The following is a 21,524-nucleotide window of genomic DNA, read 5'->3' on the forward strand; positions in this document are numbered from 1 at the left end:
ATGAAGGCAATTAACTTGAAGAGGCTTCGTCTCCGAAAACAGAATTAAATACCAAACAAGCTGGGGGGCTCAGTTCAAGGAGCTTGTGCACCTAGCAGAATTGAACCATGAATGAAACCTCTCTAAGCAAAACTACAGTTTTCTAAGAACAAACAACCCTGAGAAAATTTTTCCCATGACCCACCCCCCTCAAGAACAATTTTTTTAATATTTCAAAAATGCACAGAAACAGGAACAAAGCAGCTTTAAAATCTCAGAGGGTCAAGGATGGCTGGGATTGGTTTCAGAATACATAATACAAGAAAGGCACCAAGGCTCTCTTCATAAACAACATCTTCACACCAAAGTGCAGAAAAACGGGGGTGGGGGGTGGGGGTGGGCACTAAACTAACACAGACCACAGAAAACCTCATGTGAACAGAGACTCCTGTCTGGCCTGGTCTGTAAGAGAGAAATCTCAAATAGACAGGCTTAGTCTGCACGGAAGAAATGAAAGGATAAGAGAAAGGAAACAGAGTCATCCTGAAAACCAATGGTGGTGAGAGACAGGAGAGACAGGAGAGACAGGAGACCTTCAGCAATACTCCAGGTATCAGGATTACAAATTAAGCAGACAGGCAAGAGCCCTGGATGCTATTCCTCTCCCGACACACACCTACTTCAACCCAGTAGCCATCAGCCCACTGCACTGCTGGAACATCAATCCTCTGGTCTTCCCCTTCTCTCTCTGCCCCTTCCAGAGGCACAGAGGGAAAGCCCGTGCACATCAAGAGCACCCACTCTATTTAACCCACACTGTGTTGCACTTGCTATGTAGTTCCCAAGTAAGGGACATGACACCAGTGTGTGTGTGGGTGGAGGGGGGGCGTGGAACAGCCAGGAAGTGATAGAGACCCAAATCCACTCCGAATCAGCTGAGCTGTGCCTGCAATGCAGTTCATCTCAATTGTTTCCGCTATTCCCTGTGTTTTCATCAAAGGAGGATTTATTATTTTGCCAAAACAAAGAACCAGATGAATGTTTTTCTTTTTAAACAAACTTTTATAAAGACCAAATAGAGACATGGTCTCAAACATGTCACCCATGAAATCATAGGAAAAAACAGCTTATCCAAGAACAGGCTGGCCGGCTCCAAGACCGTCCTAGCCACACCCGCTTCCTCATGGCGGGCAGAAGAGACTGTGAAAGAGGGCAGAAATTACAAGAGAGCTCAGGCTCTGGAACTCTCCCACCAGCTACAAGTTGCTACAAAGTATACATTTGTTGTATACGTTTGGTTTGCTTCCTACACAGTTTCTGAAACTACCCCACCACCGGGCTCAGGTAAGTAAATGAAAGGGCCACAAGAAATTCGGTGTTAGCAATGACAGAAAATTAATTTTTAAAAAAAGTTATCACTTTTTGTGACCCTCAGGTGGTCCCGAACATGCACATTTTGTGCTGCATTTGTAGCACATAGGCTGCCTATCACACTGTGTAAGACCAGCAAACAGACTGAAACACTCCCCTCTAAGGTGCATACATACATACATAGAGCTGTCTGTCCTTACAGAGACAGTGGCACAGACGCCAGCTGGAACCCCATTATTCAGCATGTAAGTACCACTCTCCTCTATCTTTTCAATGTCATCCTGTTAGAATGTTAGGTTTTAAAAACTGGGGCTTCAGTTGCTGGCTTTAGTTTTATGAAAACCTGTCACGTGAATACATAATACAAGAGAGGCACCAAGGCTCTCTTCATAAACAGCATCTTCACAGCAAAGTGCAGAAAAACGGGGGGCGTGGGGGGGCACTAAACTAACACAGACCACAGAAAACCGCATGTGAACAGAGACTCCTGTCTGGCCTGATCTGTAAGAGAGAAAGCTCAAATAGACAGGCTTAGTCTTCACAGGAGAAATGAAAGAATAAGAGAAAGGAAACAGACCCATCCTGAAAACCAATGGTTTGGGATTAGGACAGAATTTCCAAGAATTTTTGGAAAGTCCTTAAGCACGCCGTCACTTCGTGATACATGTTCTTGAAAAGTGAATATTAATCTCAAAATAGGAACAGATTCTGAAAAAAACAATTCAGGGAGAGAGGCGTGCAGGATGAGAAATATCAGCATCACAGAGCCATGTATGTGGAAGGGGTAACTGCACAGAGGGACCAGCACTTGACCTGTACTTCGGAGGGGAAGGAACTATGGCATGCATGGGAGTTGGGTCTCCTGTCTGTCTGTGCTTCACCTGCCTAACCACAGAAGATCATCGATAGCAGAGAAGGTTCTCCCGTGTAATTTCAAAAGGAAAAATGGGGAATGTTGAAAGAACGTCAAAGAAAATCTAATCAAACAATTATAAACAAGCTACTGTGGGTAGCGGGGATAGAAGACACCTTTAATCCCTGCAGAGACAGGCGGACTTCTTATTTTTTAGGCTAGCCTGGTCTACATAGTAAGACCCTATCTCAGAAATAAAAGTCAAATAACTAGAGTTGTCCAGAAGAGTGAAGGAAGAGCTCTGGAGTTGGAAACCTCACAGGGAAGGGAGAGGGCAGGGAGGCAAACCTATCTTGTTAACCATCTCAAGAGGGATGGATAAGCCAGAGCCAAATTTGTGTTATTTTAAGTTTTTGCACAAAAGGTTTAATTCATAATGCTACTGACCAAAGAGAGATTAGAGAAGTGATGCCTTCTACGAAAGCTTAAATTGCACATTTTCTGCCCGGAGTACCGCTTCTGTAGGCTGGCTTGCCCAGCGTCAGTGCACAAAAAGTTTGGCTAATGAGTGACCCCAACGTGGCGGGCCCATCCACATAGTAGGAGTAAAACTTGGGCGACCATCTATCTAGAAACTGTGATACATTCTGCTCTTCCAAATACACGAATTGCAAGCTAACACTGAAAGTGGTGAAGAAGCTTAATTCTGAAACTACCTAAAATAGCTTATTTTATTACACTGGATGTGAGTGAAGGTCTGTAAAAAGAAAGTCACAATTCTGAACACAACCTCGAGGACCTGCCACTGAGGCCATTTCTGTCCTTTAAGAATCTGTCACTCTGGTTTTCACAATGGGCTATTCTACTTACATGGAGGGCTCGCACTGGGCATCCGTGGGGCAACCAGGACCTCAAGACCTCTTCCTTCTAAGAGCAAAAGGATTAGAACAGGCAGGGAGGCCACTGGGAGGTAACCCATGAAAGGACACTGGGAAATTAGCGCCTGCCAATCTTTTCCTCAGAGTGGTCATTAAAGCATTATCTTTGGATATATAAAAGCAAAGGTCGGCTGTCGTGGCTGTCACACTCTTGCCCTTTGTGGGTGAGAGAGCTCAGCTGCTGATTACAGCTTCCTCTGCATTTAACATAACAACAGGTTACTTCTCTCCTCACACACAAGCTTCTCACAGCTCACTCAGCCCATCACAGCTGCAAACAGCAGGTTAAAAGAAGGAGGGGAGATGGATTGGAGAGATGGCTCAATAGTTAAGAGCACGGACTGCTCTTCCAGAAGTCCTGAGTTCAAGTCCCACCAATCACAGGGTGGCTCACAACCATCTGTAATGAGATCTGATGCCCACTTCTGGTGTGTCTGAAGACAGCTACAGTGTAGTTATATATAAAGACCCTTCTTTGGGAGGAAACCAATGGCAGCACAGCCCAATGGCCCCAAAGGTAAACTGAGGCAGGAACAAACCCTAGAACCTTCACCCGTGTTCCTCTGGTAATTCAACTGTTCCTCCCACAAATCCTATCTCTATTCAGGACCAAGAATGAAAATGAAATCAAATTCGCTCCCCTTATCCCCCACATCTACTGAATAGTGTGATAGGATTTTATTACACATAACAAAAACGCATTAATATTTCAATATTCTCTTGAAGTACCCCCCACCCCGGAGCTCACTTACCTGTAAAACATCTGCTGTCAAAGTATTCTAAAGAAAAAAATGCTTACATTTTGCTCTCAATCCCTTAAGTAGCAATTATTCATATACGTGAGCCTAGCCTATAGCTGTGGTACATGTATGTCTGTCACGCGTGAGCCAATCCACTACTTCAAAACACTAATGACAGCAGCAAACAGAGCCACCGTCCATGCATCTATCGGTATTGAGCCGTGCGAATTCTCCCAAACCTGAGTTTGGGTTTGTTTTATATTAGGAGTCCAAATAAATTCAGAAGGGAGGATTAGCAATATCGCAGTGACAGCAGTCACAATTTTCTCATATATTTTATTTTCCTAATATCTAGACGGCCTTACCTTAGTCATCGTCACCCACACCTTTCAGAGGTGATCCCTTCCCCCAAATCTGACTCCTTCAGCAGGTTCATGCCCCACCCCAAGAGCTGCATGTTTACAAACTTCACTAATTAGAGGTTTTATTTGAAAGACTACGTTTTAAGGTAGATTCGCAACAAACATCATTCTCTGTTCTCACTGTTTTTCAGAAGACAAAGAATCACAGAGCAGCTCTGTACAGGGGAAAATCTCAATTATGCTGACAGACAGACAGACAGATAGACGAGAGAGAGAGAGAGAGAGAGAGAGAGAGAGAGAGAGAGAGAGAGAGAGAGAGACTCTGACACTGAGACTCTGCTAAGAAACTTCTTAGAGCGTGCCTTAGTGTGTGGACTCCCACATCCTGCTGGGTTGGTTCTCACTATATTACGGTGGAGAAGAAACAGCCCAAGGGAGTGATAACAGGGAGAGAAAACCAACTCTGTCATCTTCCCGCCCAGAAAGTGGAGGTGGCACGAGACCCTGTGCGCATCCCAAACTCCAAACAGAGGCAGGGCCGTACGTTTGGAGCCAAGCAGAGTCTCAGTTTGCTTGGCCCTTGTTTTAATCTCTTCGAAATGAAAAGAACCTGGTTCGTTCTGGTAATGAACGTAACACTGGTTATTTTTAAAACTCAAGTTACAGAGAAAGCTGTATTTAAAAAAAAAAAAGGGGGGGTCCTTTGCAGGACCAGAGAGATGGCTCAGTTGTTCAGAGAGCAGATTTCTCTTGCTAAGGAGCCGGTTCAGTTCCAAGCACCCACGTTGGGCAGCTGACAGTTACCTGCAACTTCAGAGCCTGGGGATGGATCTGACATCTCTGGTCTCCCAGGGCACCAGCACTCACAGGCACATACAGTCATATATACACATCATATATACATATATACAATCATATATACACATGATTAAAAGTGAAAATAAGTCTAAGAACGATCGATAATCTCACCACGAAGCGACCATTATTCTTAATATATTCATGGATAGCCTTCCTACGTTTATCCCATGCGTATACATGTATGTAATTTTCTTTATGTATCTAAGTCTCTTATGTATATGAGCACACTGTAGCTGTCTTCAGACACACCAGAAGAGGGCATCAGATCCCATTACAGATAGTTGTGAACCACCATGTGGTGTCTGGGAATTGAACTCTCTGGGAATTGAGCCATCTCTCCAGCTCCCAACTGTCTTTTTTTCTTTTCTTTTTTTAAAGGAGAAGGCTGTGGCAGCACATGCCTTTAATCCCAGCACTTGGGAAGCAGAAGCAGGCGGATCTCTATGAGTTCAAGGACAGCCTGGTCTACAGAATGTGTTCCAGGACAGCCAGGGCTACAAAGAGAAACCCTGTCTTAAAAAAAAAAAGAAAAAAAAAAGAAAAAGAAAAAAAAAGAAAAATCAAAGAAGCAGAAGTTGTGGCCAGCATGATGGTTCATTGGGGACAGCAGTGGGGACAGCACTTGCTACCCAAGTCTGATGACCTGAGTTTGCGTCCCAGAACCTGCGTGAAAGTGTAAGAAGATAACTGACCCTAAATGATCACCCTCTGACTCTCATCCACGCACCGTGACATACATGAGTGCATATGCACACACATGTACGCATACATACACACTTGCACACACACATGCACACACACATGCATACACATGTGTGGGGAATAAGAGTATCCTGTGAGAATGAGCATTCAGGACAGGAGTCAAAGACCGCAATGCCTCTAACCCACGGGACTACAATAGATCTAATGCTCAGGCGCAGGGGAGTGGCAAGGCCTGGTCCGACTACAGATGCTGACAGTTTACGGAAAAGGATCAACTATACCTTCCTGCTCCTGGAGGACTAAAGCTTAAGACTGTGCTTCTCCAGGGACCCTCTACTGAGATGAGCTAACCTGGTCTTCCTTCCGCTTATAAAAGAAAACTGCTGGGTTTCTGGGATGCTACTGAATCTCCATCAAGAACGCAGGGCCCACCAGATCAGAGCTTTTCCGTACATGTATGTATCCGTCATTCCCTCATTCTCCTGGCCCCAGTCAGGTCAATCCGAAAGCTGTGCAGGTGCAGGTCAACAACAACAACAACTATTATTATTATTATTATTATTATTGTGTCAGTTATAAACTCTAAGGTAATCACTAAGTATGGAAGCATGGCAATGTGTTTTGCAACTGCAGAGGCAGCGAGAACAGAGGACTGTGAGAGGGAGTGGTGGCCCCACCTAACACTACAACAAGCAAACAAACAAAAACCACGTAAGTCAGCCAAGGGGTAGCCAAGATCCCAAGCAACAATTAAAAGAGCAATTACAGATGTGAGGAACAGCCCATCACTGACCCCATTTAATGTCAAAAACTTGAATGTTCTGGTAAGGTGGGGGGGGAAATTCCATGCACGAGAAACCCACTAAATACAAAGGCTTGGATCAAAAGTAAAGAGGCCGAGAAGCAACAGCTCTGAGCGTCTCAAACATCTGCTTTCACCTTTGTTCATTTTTTTGCTTTCTATGTGTGGGGTGGCCCAGGGTTTCTCAGTGTAACAGCTTCGGCTGTCCTGGAACTCATTCTGTAGACCAGGCTGGCCTCCAACTCACAGAGATCCACCTGCCTCTGCCTCCCAAGCGCTAGGGCTAAAGGCGTGCATCACCATTGCCCTCTCTACTCTACTTTCTCTTAAGAGACAAATGGTGCTGGGGTTTGGGGAAATTTAGTCTGTTATAAGTATAACCCTGCAAAGGTGCTAATTTACAAAATAAACTGACCTGCTGTGTACCACAGACAGAACAGAGAATCCTATCTCTGGAAACAAGTATTAATAAACATCCTATTCCCACCTAAAGATGGATAAACAGACAGACAGACTCACACATAATTACTGTCACAGACTTCCTCCCCAATGGGGCACAATGTGCGAGCTGCTGACCCTTTTCTACCAGAACAGCATCACACAGCTTCCTGGGCTACAGGGTTTTCGTTCAAACAGATGCACGTCTTAGTCACTGTTCTCTGACTATGAAGAGATACCGTGACCAAGGCAACTCTTGCAAAAGAAAGCATTTAATTACAGGCTGGCTTACAGTTTCAGAGGGTTAGCCCACGATCACCATGGCAGACCTTCATGGTGCTGGAGAGGTAGCTGAGAAGTACATCTTGATCCGAGAGGGGGGGGGAGGGCCTCGGTGCCCCCCCTCGGGGGGGGGAGGGAGAGAGAGAGAGAGACACACACACACACACAGACACACAGGCCTGGCATGCATGGGCTTTTGAAACCTCAACGCCCACCCCAAGTGATACACTTCTTCTGAAAGGCCACAGCTCCTAATCCTTCTAATGAATAAGCATTAAACTATATGAGCCTAAGAGGCCATTCTGATTCAAACCACAATGCAGAAAGTCAGATGGTGCTCTGTCTCCCTAAATGTGACGTCACATCCCCCAGTGAGCATGTCATACTAATCAACTACAGGACATAGAAGAGAGGACATTGACGCCAAGAGCAGCTCAAGCACTCAAGGCATGTACAAATCACACACACTTCCAAGTCACACACATACGTACTCTCACACTTCGTGGCAAACAAAAACACACACAGCCACGGAGGTTATCAGACTTGACTTTCTGGGGTTACGGAATGGGCTGTAAAGCTCCTACTGGGTGAGGTGCTGGAATCTTTGATCTCTACTGCCCCGAGTTCACACTCGGGCTACTGGGTTTATTTTGAGGAAGCGTATCCTTCCTGTTGTTTCTCAGGAAATGGGAGAACACACTGAGAGACTTCGGCCTAAGTTCAAGATGAAATGGTTTTCATTTTTTCAACGCTGCCTCGCTTTCCTCGATTTGAAGAATATTTAATTATGGGGGGGGGGAGACTTTGAGAAACGAGAGAAGAGGTGCGGAGACGGGATAGTCTTCTCAGTCTTAAAAGGGTGAACGATGTACAAACACTGAGTCTGTTACACCCCTGTTTCTTCTTCCTGTGAAGAATTTTCCAAGCTCTGAGTTGTATAACAGCAAAATGCAGGGGGAAGGAAGTACCCGGGTTTCTGGCTCTCTAAGAGCCTAGAGAAAGATGAGAGGCTTACTTGTAAAAGAGTGTCCTATCACCTTCGTAGCTTGTTAAGTTATTACAGTAATCTCCACAGCCACTTAACCTGACCTGAGTTCACCTTGTAATGCCAGCCATGCCTCGGGGCTTTAGGAGGGTCACAGCCCCATCCTTAAAAGAGCTGGCTCTGAAACAGACCAAGTCACACAAGAGGAACAGATAACAGCCACGGTTTCTCCCTCCTGTCTGTCTCCTTCCCGGGCTCTGACCTCTCCCCAACTGACGCTCAGGACCACAAACAAGTTACCCGCCCCACCTGATCTCATGTGGTTCACCCCCACTAAAGACCCTGATCCGAGCCATTAATGTCTGTCTAATGGTGCACAAGTCTCCCTGGAGTTCTGAGAGCTCCAGGAGATGGGAGAAGACATAAATTTTAATTCCCTCCATTACCAGACAGGAAAACTGAGGCCTCATGAGGTGAATGATTTCCCTATAGCTGGCACCCCAATCCCTTAACACTCAGTCTTTGGTTCCCCGTTTCCTCAGCTTCCTTTTCTCCGCATTCTAAGTCAACACTCGCAAGGCCACGGGGTCCTAAGTCAGAAGTTCGCAGTGTTATCAAAACACTCAGTCACCCAGGAAAACAAACTTCGCAGTCAGCGGCTAATGCCCACGGAGAAAAGCGCGACAGGACGCTCAAAGAATGTGCGACTCGGGGTGGGCAAGGCGGCCGCCAAGCCTGGAGACCTCAGCTGCAGATACACAGGGAAGAAGGGCAGAACTAACTCCCTCAAGTTGTGTGTCCCCAGAAGACACGTTATAAATCAGTCTAATAAACAAATAAAAAAAATAAAATAAAAAACAAATAAAACAATAAAACACATAATAAACAATAACAATAAAAAACAAATAAAAAAATAAAAAAATATAACTCTTGCTTCTCTCAGATCAACGGCTCCTATATCTGAGGTCAGCTCTGAATGTCAGTCTTAAAGCCCCTAACAGCAACATCTGTCCCCTTGCTAACAATCTCCCAGCAATAGGAGTAAATCCCTCAGCTTCCCCCCTACATACCTGCATATTCATCCACGTGGGAGTTCTTGTCCTGTCTCAAGAAGAACTGTCCTGACTTCTTTCTAGGACAACCCCACTGAGCACATGAGTACTCCTGAGCGTGCCCTCCCCAGCCCCACGTTTTCCCAAACTTTCCCTGTAAATTCTTCCCTACCTTTAATCACTTCTCAATCAACAAAATCCACCGTATGTATTAACCATCCACACCCTTAATCCCAGCACCCAGGAGAAGAGGCAGGTGAGGGAGAGCCAGCCTGGTTTACACATGGAGTTCTTACAGTAGCCAGAAATACAGTGAGCTCCTACCTCAAAACCAAACCAAACAAACCAAAAAAACCAAAGAAACAAACCAAAAAGGGAAAATGTCAATCACCATCCCGTGCTCCACAAACGGGATGCGTGCATATACACGACCAACCTCCCTGACCAAATCTAGTCCCCTCTGTTCTCCCTCCCTGGTGAGGAGCCATGTTCCCTTCACGGTGGCTGCCCCCTACCTGGGTAACTTGGTTCCTTACCATGTATGAAAAGGACGACAGCAGTAATTCTTCCACAGAGCTGACTGGACGGATTAGGTGACTAACTCCCTTCTGTCTGCTCACTCCGTCTTTGATCTGTCGGCCATGCCTGGAGGACGTCAATTACATCTGTGGCTATGCTGACCCAGCCAAGTGCACCTCAGGGCTCTACAGACTCCCCGGCTTCACTTCAGATACTCAAGGGACCACCATGATGGCTCGGTGAGTAAGAGCACATACTGTCATGACTCACAGACTGAGCTCAATGCCCCCTGAAACTCGGAAGACGGAAGAATGGAACTGCCACCGGCGAGCTGTCCCTTGACCTCCGCGTGTACACGGTGGACCATGCGACCCCGCCCCCATCAAGTATGTGAGTGTCAGGAAGTTTTCTTTGGAGCTGGGGACCAAACCCAGGGCCTTCTGCTTGCTAGGCAAGCGCTCTACCACTGAGCCAAATCCCCAACCCCTAAACAGACTCAGCATCCTCTCCAAACCTGTCCTTTGGTCCATCTTTACTAAAGGTCAGCCCCGTGACAATGACACCAGGAATCTCTTCCCCTTTGTTCTTTTTTTTTCCTTTCTTACTCCCCACCCACTTTCTACCTAACCAGACACCAATTCTGCCCCCTAAATCTCTCTCCAGTCTGCCTGTTCTCCTGTCACTTCAGGTGCGGAGCACAGTCTTGGCTGGATCACCAAGGACCATGCAGAACCGCGGGATTTCTGTGTCTAGTCCCCACACCTAAGAAAGGAAGTTGAGCATTATTTTTTTTAAGTCCTGAGATTGCACAATCCCGTTGGGATAAAGCCCACGTTTCCAGGATATAACGGAGGACCCTGGGTATGAGCTGAATGGAGGAGGGACCTCCATTGTTCTCCACATCCCCGTCACCCATCCCAGCCACCCTGCCTGTGTCATAGTCACACTGGCCTCTCCGTCTCTAAACCGTGGGTGCAGCTACCATTCCCCCTCAGCTTGGTAACTAATGTTCACACCAAACGCCACAGAAATCAGCTTCTTTGTGTCCTGCTCCCCCGGTGTGCGTTCTAGCCTCATGTCTTAAATGCTCGGGTTCTGGTTAGTGCTACACTGTCTACCTTGTGAGCTGAACTGCAGACAGTGGCTTCTGTGCCTGTCCCGAATCTGTCCAGGCATCTGCCCGTTATCCACCCTCAAAACGTAACACAAGAACTAGGAAGGCGGAAGGGGACCTGAGCGCTCGAGGTTTGGAGCTTGGCAAACATCTGTAGACTGAGTGATGTAGCTTGGATGCCAATCGTATTAGGATCATGACAAGGGGAGAGTTTAGTAGGAAAGGTGGGTCTGACGCCTGGTGAACGTGGCACAGAAGAATCTGAACGAAAAATGGGAATGCTGATCGGGTCCTCTACACGCGGTGAGTCAGACAGGTAGACAGTTTGAAGTATGGGGGTCGCGAGAGCGACTGTAACATGTTTATCTATCAAAGCGGGTTCCTGAGGTGGGACATTCGCCTAATTTCATCAGACTTAATACCAGCTCGGCGATTATCAGTAACTACATACGAATCAAGCTCTTTCTTATTGGAACTCTCTTACATTGCCCTTAAAGGGCTACAGATGAAGGGTTGAAGGTGTGGTCCAGCTGGTAGAGTGTTTACTTAGCGTAAAAGAAGCATAAAGGTGCCCAAACCCCAGCACGGCACTAACCGGGCATGGTGGCACACAACCGTAATCCCAGACCTGGAGAAACAGGCATAAGGACCAGAAGTTCAGGGTCATCTTCAGATACATAAACGAGTTTGAGGCCAACCTGGGCTACACGAGACTGTGTTTTAAAAGCAAAAACTAAGGCCGGGCATGGTGCCTTTCGTCCCATCACTTGGGAGGTGCCAACATGTGGATCTCGGCGAAGTTGGAGGCCAGCCTGGTCTACATAGTGAGTTCCAGGACAGCCAGAGCTACACAGTAAAAGACCCTGTCTCAAAGAAACAAACAAGACCAAAATTGATGTCGTATCACCCAGACAGTCCTAAAGCAGACGGGAAAGGACACCACCATCTTTGGACTCCAATACTGGTCCCGCAATATTCAACCAAGACCACATCTATTCACTCAGTGATCTCAAGTCCACCTATAATAAAAATCCAAGCAACACACATTCATTTTGCCCAGAAACACAAGTGCTCACTTAACGTAACATAATGTAGTGCTTGGTACTATGACATAACGTAGTACTTGGTGTAATGTAGGTTGCAGAAACGAGATCCTGAGTACTGAGAACGCACTGGGGCAGGGGAACGTTGGAGTAGAGCAAATTGAAACTGACGCTGTTTCCCCACTCATAGAGAGACATCTATAGTTAACAGGCTTTCAAAGGTACACACCCGAGTATTACCACATCACACCTCATAAAACATTCAAAACCACCCAAGCTCGCAAGCTCTCGCAAGCTCACACAGATCACTGAGGAAGAAAGAGAAACCTTTAACCAAAGACACCATCGCCCTGCAGTGAGGACCAGACAGCCACGGCCCCAAGCAGGCAAGCAGGAGCATAAAGAGGCTAAAAGCAAGCTGCCTTCGAATGGCAACTACAGCATGTTCCACATCACAGACACATCTAGAAAACGAACTTGGTGTGTAAAGAATTAAAACGGTAGCTGTGGCCACAGCTCAACTGGTATAGTGTCTGCCTAGCATGCACGAAGCCCTGGGTTTGATCCCCAACATTGAATGGGCCAGGCATGGTGGAACATGTCTATAATCCCAGCATTCAGGAGGTGGAGACAGGGGAATTACAAGTCTAAATTTATCGTTGGCTCAGTGGTTAAAAGCACTGGTTGCTCTTCCAGAGGTCCGGAGTTCAATTCCCAGACACCACATGGTGGCTCACAACCATCTGTAATGGGATCTGATGCTCTCTCCTGGTGTGTGTGAAGATAGTTATGGTGTACTCATATATATATAATAAGTAAATAAATCTTTAAAAAAAGATTGTATCAATATAGGTTCCTGCTAAACTGGGATGGATGGCATCACCTGTAACCCTAAAACTCCAGGGGTTTGGGCAGGAGGATCAGAAGTTCAAGGACAGACTCAGCTCATATCAAGTTTAAGGCTAGCCTGAGTTATTCATCCATTCTTTCATTTATTTTGAGACAGGGTTTCTCTTCATAGCCCTGGCTATCCTGCAACTCCTTCAGTAGACCAGGCTGGCCCAAATTCAGCCTGACTCTCCCTTCCAAGTGCTGGGATTAAAGGTATGTGACACCATGCCCAGCTATGAGCCCCTGTATGTGTGTGTACATGTCTGTGTATACACACACACACACACACACACACACACACACACACTCTCACATGTGCTCGTCAAATAGAAGGGAAAGGGAAACAATAAAAGTATAAATCCTACTTAGAAGTTACAGAGTTTGGGTTTAGTTCTGCTGAGTCAGGGTCTTCCCACCTAGTAGCCCAGGCTAGCCTTGAACTTGCCTCTGGCCTTCAGGGACACTTATTCATTGCTGGGTGATATTTTGCCTCTCTGTTGTACATATAATGCCCAAAATACTGGCTTCAGATCTAACATTGTTTCCAGGTTAACTGTTTAAATAATCTACAAGTAGGTAGCCATCAAAGGGTAAGACTCCAGAATGAGACATTTGCACGGATCTACTCACAGATACAAACACGCATTTTTAAAGATACAAAATTACTCTGCGAAAATGCTGCCAATGAAAGGGGAGACTCAACAGAAAAAAAGCAGACATGGCAAAGACAGGAGAAGATACTCAGGGAAGGCAATCAATTAGTAAAGAAATCTCGACTTCAACAGTGATCCCCAAAAGGGAAAGTTAAACTATGAGGGCCAATGAGAACTTACCCACTCAGTAAGCACAGGAAATCTGTTAGTGAGCTAAGTCATCACTCAACACTTCTGACATGGAAGGAGAAGACCTATCCAGACCAGTGAGCGGCACGAATGGGGAGGGGCCGGTGAAGTGAGGCCTTGGCGAGAAAAAATGCTCACACACACTTGCACGAAAACTTAAAAGGAAACGGAGATGCTGTGATGTCAGGCGTGGTGGCGCAAGCCTTTAATCTCGGCAGTCGGGAGCAGAGGCAGGTGGATCTCTGTGAGTCCAAGGCCAGCCTCATGTGCATAGCAAATGAGACCGGTTCCCCCAAAAAACAAGTCATTATGGGGCATTGGTGGAGATAAAAAAAAAAAAAAAAGACATTTTCTACAACCCCAAATAACATTAGCACAGGCATCTACTGTAATCCAGTAACAGTGCTTTTGCACAACTGTTTTAAAAACTCACGGGGCCGGAGAGGTGGCTTGGCATTTAAGCGCAGTACCCACAGGTATAATCAATCACAGGTAACTCCGGGGCATCTCACACACTCGCCCAGACATAAACATAGATAAATAATAGTAACAAGTCTTTTGAAAAATGAAGCCAGAACTCTATACACCCAGGTGTCATAGAGAAAAGGCAGATACATCTTTGAAAACCCAAAATATTTACAAAAATGCAGATTCCCCCACATCTCTACTGCTAGTGTCTGTACAGTCTCCAAGGGTAGAACTTAAACCTCACTGAAATGGCAAGTCAGACTAGACGAATCACGACCTCCGCTCTCTATGGGTTGGGGTAAGGAGAGAGAGAGAGAGAGAGAGAGAGGGAGGGAGCAGAAGGCGGGGGGGGGGTGTTTAATGACTGAGGCCTGTGCAAATCTGGGCAAGCAAGGCTTTGTCTATATAGGTCACAATCTATGCCTGCCTCAGTTTCTTTTCATAAAAAGGGCCATTACCCAGAATGCATAGTGATAAGAGAACCATACATCATCCACGAGTGTCTAGAAAGTGTATGGGATACTAAACAGAACACACACAGACACACACACACACACAGAGACACAGACACATACGCACAGTAAAACACACCAGCCAATACACACACACACAGTGACACACACACCACACAAACACATAGCATATACACATACATACATACAAACATACAAAAACATACAACATAGACACACACCACACAGAGACACACAGTGACAAACACCACACATCCGACACATACACATACACACCACACACATACAGACTCACATAGACACACACCACACATACATACCACACACAGAGATATACACACACACACACACACACACACACACACACTCACACATACACAAAAAGATCTCATTGTGTAGTCTGAGCTAGCCTCCAACTCTCACTCATCATGCCTGGCCTAAGACATGTTTTCTTTTTTAACTAGATAAAGAACTTTAGGATTGTTCTAACAATTGGATTGACAGCCAGAGAGGCTGATTCAATAGAAGTGTCTACGTTTCCCCCACTGCAGACCACAGATAACTTACAGGTCCCTTTCCTCGTGCTTATCACACACTGCAAAGGTTAAGGGTGGGCTGCTCTTGGCTTCTGGGAAATGAAGACAGGCTACTATGGAGGCCACAGGAGCTGAGACGGTAGTGATGCTGCAGTTGGTGTCTGAGTCCTGGAAGACGCAAGGAATGGATGCTCGTGGCTTAGGCTGGGGTGGCTAACAAAACACCTCTTTACCTATGACTGAGTAACTCCAAGATCTCAAAGCTGACCACGAGAAAACAATTAGCCTGGATACAAGATCAGAGCCAAAGGTAGGACGTCACACGTCACCAACCTGATGTGCAACAAAGAAGAAAAATCGCGCCAAGGAATCTTTACAACCTGGCGGTAGCATACCATGGATGTTGAGTATTTCATTCAGTCTGGAGCAGGCTTGCTTTGGTGTTGAATTGGATTAAGGTCCTGGGGGAATCCCCATCCCTGAATCCCTGCCGCATACTCAGAAGTACTAATACAGACAGACAACCTATAGCCATTACTCTGTAAGGACTTGAATAACAGTAAGTGATTTAGTCACCAGACATGACAGAAACCATCATAAGGCAAGACCTGTGAAATTTATTAGTAAATAAAACCACCCTGATTTTTTAAGAGCTAAGAACCAATGGAACACAAGGTCTGACAGAGACAGTATTTTCACTTTACCCACAGTTAGAAAAGTTAGAGGGCTCTGAAAACAATGAAAACCTTAGCTTTCACCGACCTCCATGAAAACCTGCTCCTGACCACTAACTTCTCCTTGGCATTTAACATCAAAGACACTCACCCTTCACTCTTGGCCTCCCTGCTGGAAGAGAAAAACCCACTGCTCAAGCAAGTCCTCAGTACGGACAGAAATGGCAGCCTGTGGCATTTAAGAGAACCTGCATGTTTCAATTCATCGCTCCCTTAAAAAAGAAACAAAACCAAAATCCCCCCCCCATTTCCTCTTCTTCAGTCTTTCCTATCTTCTCCCTGACATTCTGACAAAGTATTACATGGCCAGGATTTTAGACCACTAAAAACACTAGAAACTAAAACGGAAACAGGTGTTTTATGCATCATTTCCCAAAGAAAATGTACCACAAATTTTAATACCTTGGAACGCCTCAAACTTAAGTAATGCAAAGATACTAAAACAAGCTTATTTCCCTGTCAGAACTTTTGCTTTTGGAACTGGGTTTCATGTATCCCAGGTTGGCCTCAAACTCACTGTGTAGCTTAAGTAGCCCATCCCTCCCGAAGGCTGGAATTCTAGGCATGCATCAGCACACACAGTCTACACAGAGCTGGATCAAACTTACGACTTCGCGCACAGTACGCAATCACGCTACCAACTAAGCTACGGCACCCTAGCTCCCATCTCGGGATCGTCCCAAAAATATTTCATGTGTTAACATAAAGGTAGATGAGCTTACCCTTGTGTTCATGTGTGGACTTCTCCGCACCGACAAGCAGGGAAAGTATGATGGCGTACATGGGAGAAGTACACACCCCAGGGACGAGCCGATTACAGCCTGAGTTACAAACTAGAGTCTTTTGCATTGTGATTGATTGATTGATTGATTGATTGATTGATGTTCTGAGACAGGGTTTCTCCATGCAACCGCCCTGGCTGTCCTAGAACTTACAGAGATCTGCCTGCACACACCAGGTATGAACTGATTAGGTCCTGAGATACAAACCGGTCTTATTAATTAACAAATTAATATTTATTTATTTACCCCACCCCCACCCCCGACAGGGTTTCTCCATGCAACCACCCTGGCTGTCCTGTAAAAGATCTGCCTGCACAACCCAGGTATAGACTGATTACATCCTGAGATACAAACCAGAGAGGTCTTTCATCTGTCTGTCTGTGTGTCTGTGTATCTATCTATTTTCCAAGATAAGGTTTCTCTGTGCAACTGCCCCTGGCTATCCTGGAACTCATAGAGACCTGGCTGCCCCTGCCTCCCAAGCGCTAGGATGAAAGGCACATGCCACTATGATCGGCTGAGAGGGTTCTTTTTAATACCGAAAGCTTACAGAGTGCTGACCTAGCTCCCTGAAAGGACACGTGCTCACTGACACCTGACACGAGATGCTGCAGATTAAAACATGCCAGAACTTTGGCAGAACATAAATCATATTCATGTAAATACAACTAAACCCAGTGACAGACAAAAGGAAGAGGCTTAGCCAAGCTCTTGGCCAAGTCTAAACGGAGAAGGAGGGAAGATCAGAACTGGGGGTCCTAGTCCTGATCAGATCCTGTGTCCTGGTCCTTGTTAGAAGTGGGGGTCACCTGATCCTGTGAGCTGGTCCTTTTTAGAACTGGGGGTGTGGGGGGGAGTGTCACCTGATCCTGTTCTTTTCGGACCAGCAAAGGCCTACCTGATTTAGCATTGCTCTCTCGTCCGGAGGCAGCAAGTTTCCAGACTACCGCGAAAGAGTCAAGAGCCACAAATCCAAGACCCTTGTCTGAGCCCCAGCATCTCCATCTACAGAGGCTGATGACCCTCTTATTGGCCTTACTCTCTCCATAAATGGACTCTTTTACCTCACTATTGCCAGGACTGACTGGCTACATGTAAGATACACAAAGTAGCCCTGCAAACAGAGCAGGATGCCCAAGGCTGCACTCTTTCTGAGTTCACACTCTCCCGAGGTGAATATACCCTGCTCCAGCAGCAGGTCAGAGGGTCAGAGAAGCCAGCCCACTACATCTTAAAGCAGAGTGACAGACAGATGCCAAAGTCTCGTGCAATAAATGCCTCAATAAACCCGAGGGCAGTGCATACTCCTAAAATATGAATAATAATAAGGCTATCTGGATCCTTCAGAGGGGTGTGTGTGTGTGTGTGTGTGTGTGTGTGTGTGTGTGTGTGTAAAATCAAGTGTAACTGAGTGGACCTTGGCCACAAGGTTCTGAGTTCAAGCCTCAGGAGAACTAAGAAAAGGAGAGAAAGAAATGGAGGACTTCTTGGATGATTGGTTTTTATTCTTAGGGAGTCTCTGGGAAAAGAAGAGGCACAAGTAAATAGAGGTAATATACCATTAACTTCAAGCCTAGGTCAAGGCAGATCTATCTAGCAAGGAGGAAATTAGCTGCTCAGTCCATACAAAGTATCTTGGCTACTGCTACTGTATCACACCAACTGCTGACATTGTTAAGGTGCTCAAAAGCCCTAATTTAAAGAGATCAGTGTGGGCTGGAGAGATGGCTCAGAGGTTAAGAGCACTGACTGCTCTTCCAGAGGTCCTGAGTTCAATTCCCAGCAACCACACGGTGGCTCACAACCATCTGTAATGGGATCCAATACCCTCTTCTGGTGTGTCTGAAGACAGCGACAGTGCACTCATATAAATAAATAAATCTTTAAAAAGAAAAAGATGGGGCACAGACCTAATGACCCATCTGAGGATTTTCTCTTAAAGCAAAATTAATTATGCAAAAAATGTATTCCACTGAGACATTAGGATGACACAGTTAGATTAGGTATGGACTTGGAAGCCTCAGACCCCAGCATTTGGGAAGCAGGCAAATCTGAGCGGCAGACCAGTCTGTGCTACAGGGTAAGATCCCGGTCCCTGCCCCACCCCCCAAAGGGATGGTTGCCACTGAGGGGCGTGGACTTAAATTCAGTAATCCGCAACTGGATGTGGATGAAGGACTGGGAGTACAAAGAAAGGCCCTCCTTCTGGCAGAGTCCCCCTCCCTCTTCTCCCTCCTGTCACTTGCTCACACCTCAGCCTCCAAAAGAAGCAAGAAGTTGCTGCTGGCTTCTCCATGGCTCAGACATTTAACTTGTCATAACAACCATCTCAAACAGTCTTCTCAGCCAAAGTGGTTCCCTAGCGGGATGGCCGTCTCCAGAGAATAAATAAAGGCAGTCAAATACGGCCAGGCCTCCTTCCACCGAGGGAGAAGTCTGAACCTGCAGAGAAGCATCCTCAGAAATAAAGGTGCAAAGTCTACACCATGAACCCACCTGTTCCTAAGCATTTATTCCACTCCTACTAACAGCTGGAACCAAGCAAGGCAGGGTTAAGAAATTCTGTCTACCTGGGGAGCCTCAGAAGAGCCGTCCCTACTTTGGTTTGGTGACAACTGGAATTTAATAAATTAAAAATGTCTGGCTCATATTTATAAAGCACCATGTTTCCACACAGGGGAAACCACAGCAGCGTTCACCAGCTAGACACCAGACTAAACACCTCAGAACTCGGTGCTGTCCCTCATTCGCGGTCCCTACCTTTCCGGTGTGCGTCTGCACCACCAGTTCCCTCAGTTTGTGATAGCCTGGCTCTACAAGCAACCCAGCCCTTCAGCTTCCCAGCCTAGCTGTCAAGCCTTTCATACACTCCGCCAAGAGCTTCCTCCTTCCCTCTCCACTTTCGCCCTCACACCAACTTCAGCAACACCCAACAGTCTTGAGCTTCCCAGAGCGGTATTTAGACAGCCTCAGGCCAACGAGTGAGGAACAAAGAGCAGCTGCTCTGGGCAGCAGCTGGAGAGGGTGGTGAGGGCAGCTAGGGACTGCTGGAGGCGGCCCAGACAGTCCCAGGGCAGCCCAGCCTGGGGAGCACCAGTCTAGGGGAACACCCAGAGGTCCCCAGACCGAGCTGCCAGAACCTTCCTGCCCTGTCCCATACACCTGGGCGGTGGCGACAAAGTGGCGGAGACTCCTGGAGGAAGACATGGTGGCAGGCACAGGCGATCAAGAGAGTCCCCGCGAGCAAAGACCCCATCCTTCCCGCCCCGGCCCGCGCACCTGGACCAGGTGGCCACCCTGCTCCCTCAGGGCGCTCTCGAGGACTCGGCTGCGGGCAGGCTCCGGGGGCTGGAACCGCTGCGACGCCAGACTTCACTCCTCCATCCTGGGAGCCGGCAGCACGTTGCAGTCAGCAGTGCACTTCCTGTTTCAAAGAGAGCGAGAGAGTGTGTTGGCAGAGGGGCCGCGGAGCAGCCGCGGATGGAGCGAGCGAGGGGCAGCGGCTCGCACACGCACAGGCAGCCATCCAGCCCGCAATCGCACGCCGGAGACCGCGGCTACCCGGCTCGCTTGCCCCGGCCCGGCCTCCCCCTGCCGGTCGCAGGTCCAGCCCCAGCTGCAGGATGCACCTCCCTGCGTGGACTTCACGCTCAGGCTCCCTGGGGTGGGCAGCGGGCACTTGGCCTTCGTCTCCCAACTGCCTCACCTCCCTACCCTGCCTCCGCCTCCCAGGAGAAGAATCACCTCCGGGAAGGTATGAAGACCGAGCCTTGCCAAAAGAGAGGAGGCAGCGAGTATGCAAATCTGGGAAGTTAACAGCCACATCCCAGCAGATCCACGCGCAGCAGGGAGCTTCAGGATGGGAAATTACTTGTCTTGTGCCTTGCTGACTCAAAAGAGAAGCGTGTGCACAGCTACCGCAATAGAGCCGTCACGAAATGGGGGGGCGGGGGGTGTCAGGGGACCCTGCAAATATTCCGAGTTCCTCCTAGGGTCTCTCCATTCAGATCAAGGAGATCACCAAACCACTTTACCAGATACCAATGCCCCCGGGACGCAACCCTCAACTTTTCTTCCATGTGATTATGCATCAATGAAAAGTTAAGTTCTGAGATAACGTTCAATTTGGTCAAACTCCGTCTTAACCCCCCCCCCCCCAATGTATTTATGGCGGAGGAGATGGGTGGCGCATGCGGACCACAGTGTCTGTGTGGCGGTCCGAGGGCAACTTTCCGAAGTCAATTCTCTTCTTCGACCTCGTGGGTCCTGGGGGCTCTAACTTAAGTGGTCAGGCCTGATGGCAAGTACCTTTCCAGGACTGCACGGACTTAAAAATAACTTCAGAGTAGTAAACTAAGGCGCACGTGGAGGGGTGGGTGGGGGTGGGGCAGGCGGCGGGAGATGACGCGGAGGGAGATGACTCGGCAGTAAAGGCACGGGCTGCCACCAAGCAGAGGACCTACAAAAGGTGGAATGAGAGGGAGTCGATTCCCACAAATTGTCCTCTGACCTCCATGGCTGCAGTGGTGGCACACGACTGCCCACACACATATAAACAAACAACTATTTTTTTTAATTTGTAAAAAAAAAAAAAAAAAGTAGTAAACAGGTGGCTCAAATTCTACCAAAGGCGGCAGGGTCTCATCAGTTCCAGGAGTTGGCCAGAGTTTGCAACTTGCCTGCCCCTGTGACTGGAAATATCAGGCAACAGGCACTCAACAGATGTGTGGCATCTCAACCTGTTGGTTTTATTAAGTTGC

General features: G+C 47.2%; 1 protein-coding gene across 1 annotated transcript in view; it reads right to left on the reverse strand.

The window, feature by feature from the left end:
* Lrrc8d (leucine rich repeat containing 8 VRAC subunit D) overlaps window positions 1-20,183 on the reverse strand; it is a 76,436-nt gene extending 56,253 nt beyond the window's left edge. Inside the window, exon 1 of the mRNA XM_039091810.2 lies at window positions 20,044-20,183. The gene's annotated coding sequence lies outside the window, so the exon portion shown is untranslated. The remainder of the gene's footprint in view (window positions 1-20,043) is intronic.
* Between the last annotated feature and the right edge of the window lie 1,341 nt (window positions 20,184-21,524).

Source organism: Rattus norvegicus, chromosome 14, assembly GCF_036323735.1.
Source record: "Rattus norvegicus strain BN/NHsdMcwi chromosome 14, GRCr8, whole genome shotgun sequence".
Taxonomy (NCBI): Eukaryota; Metazoa; Chordata; class Mammalia; order Rodentia; family Muridae; genus Rattus; species Rattus norvegicus.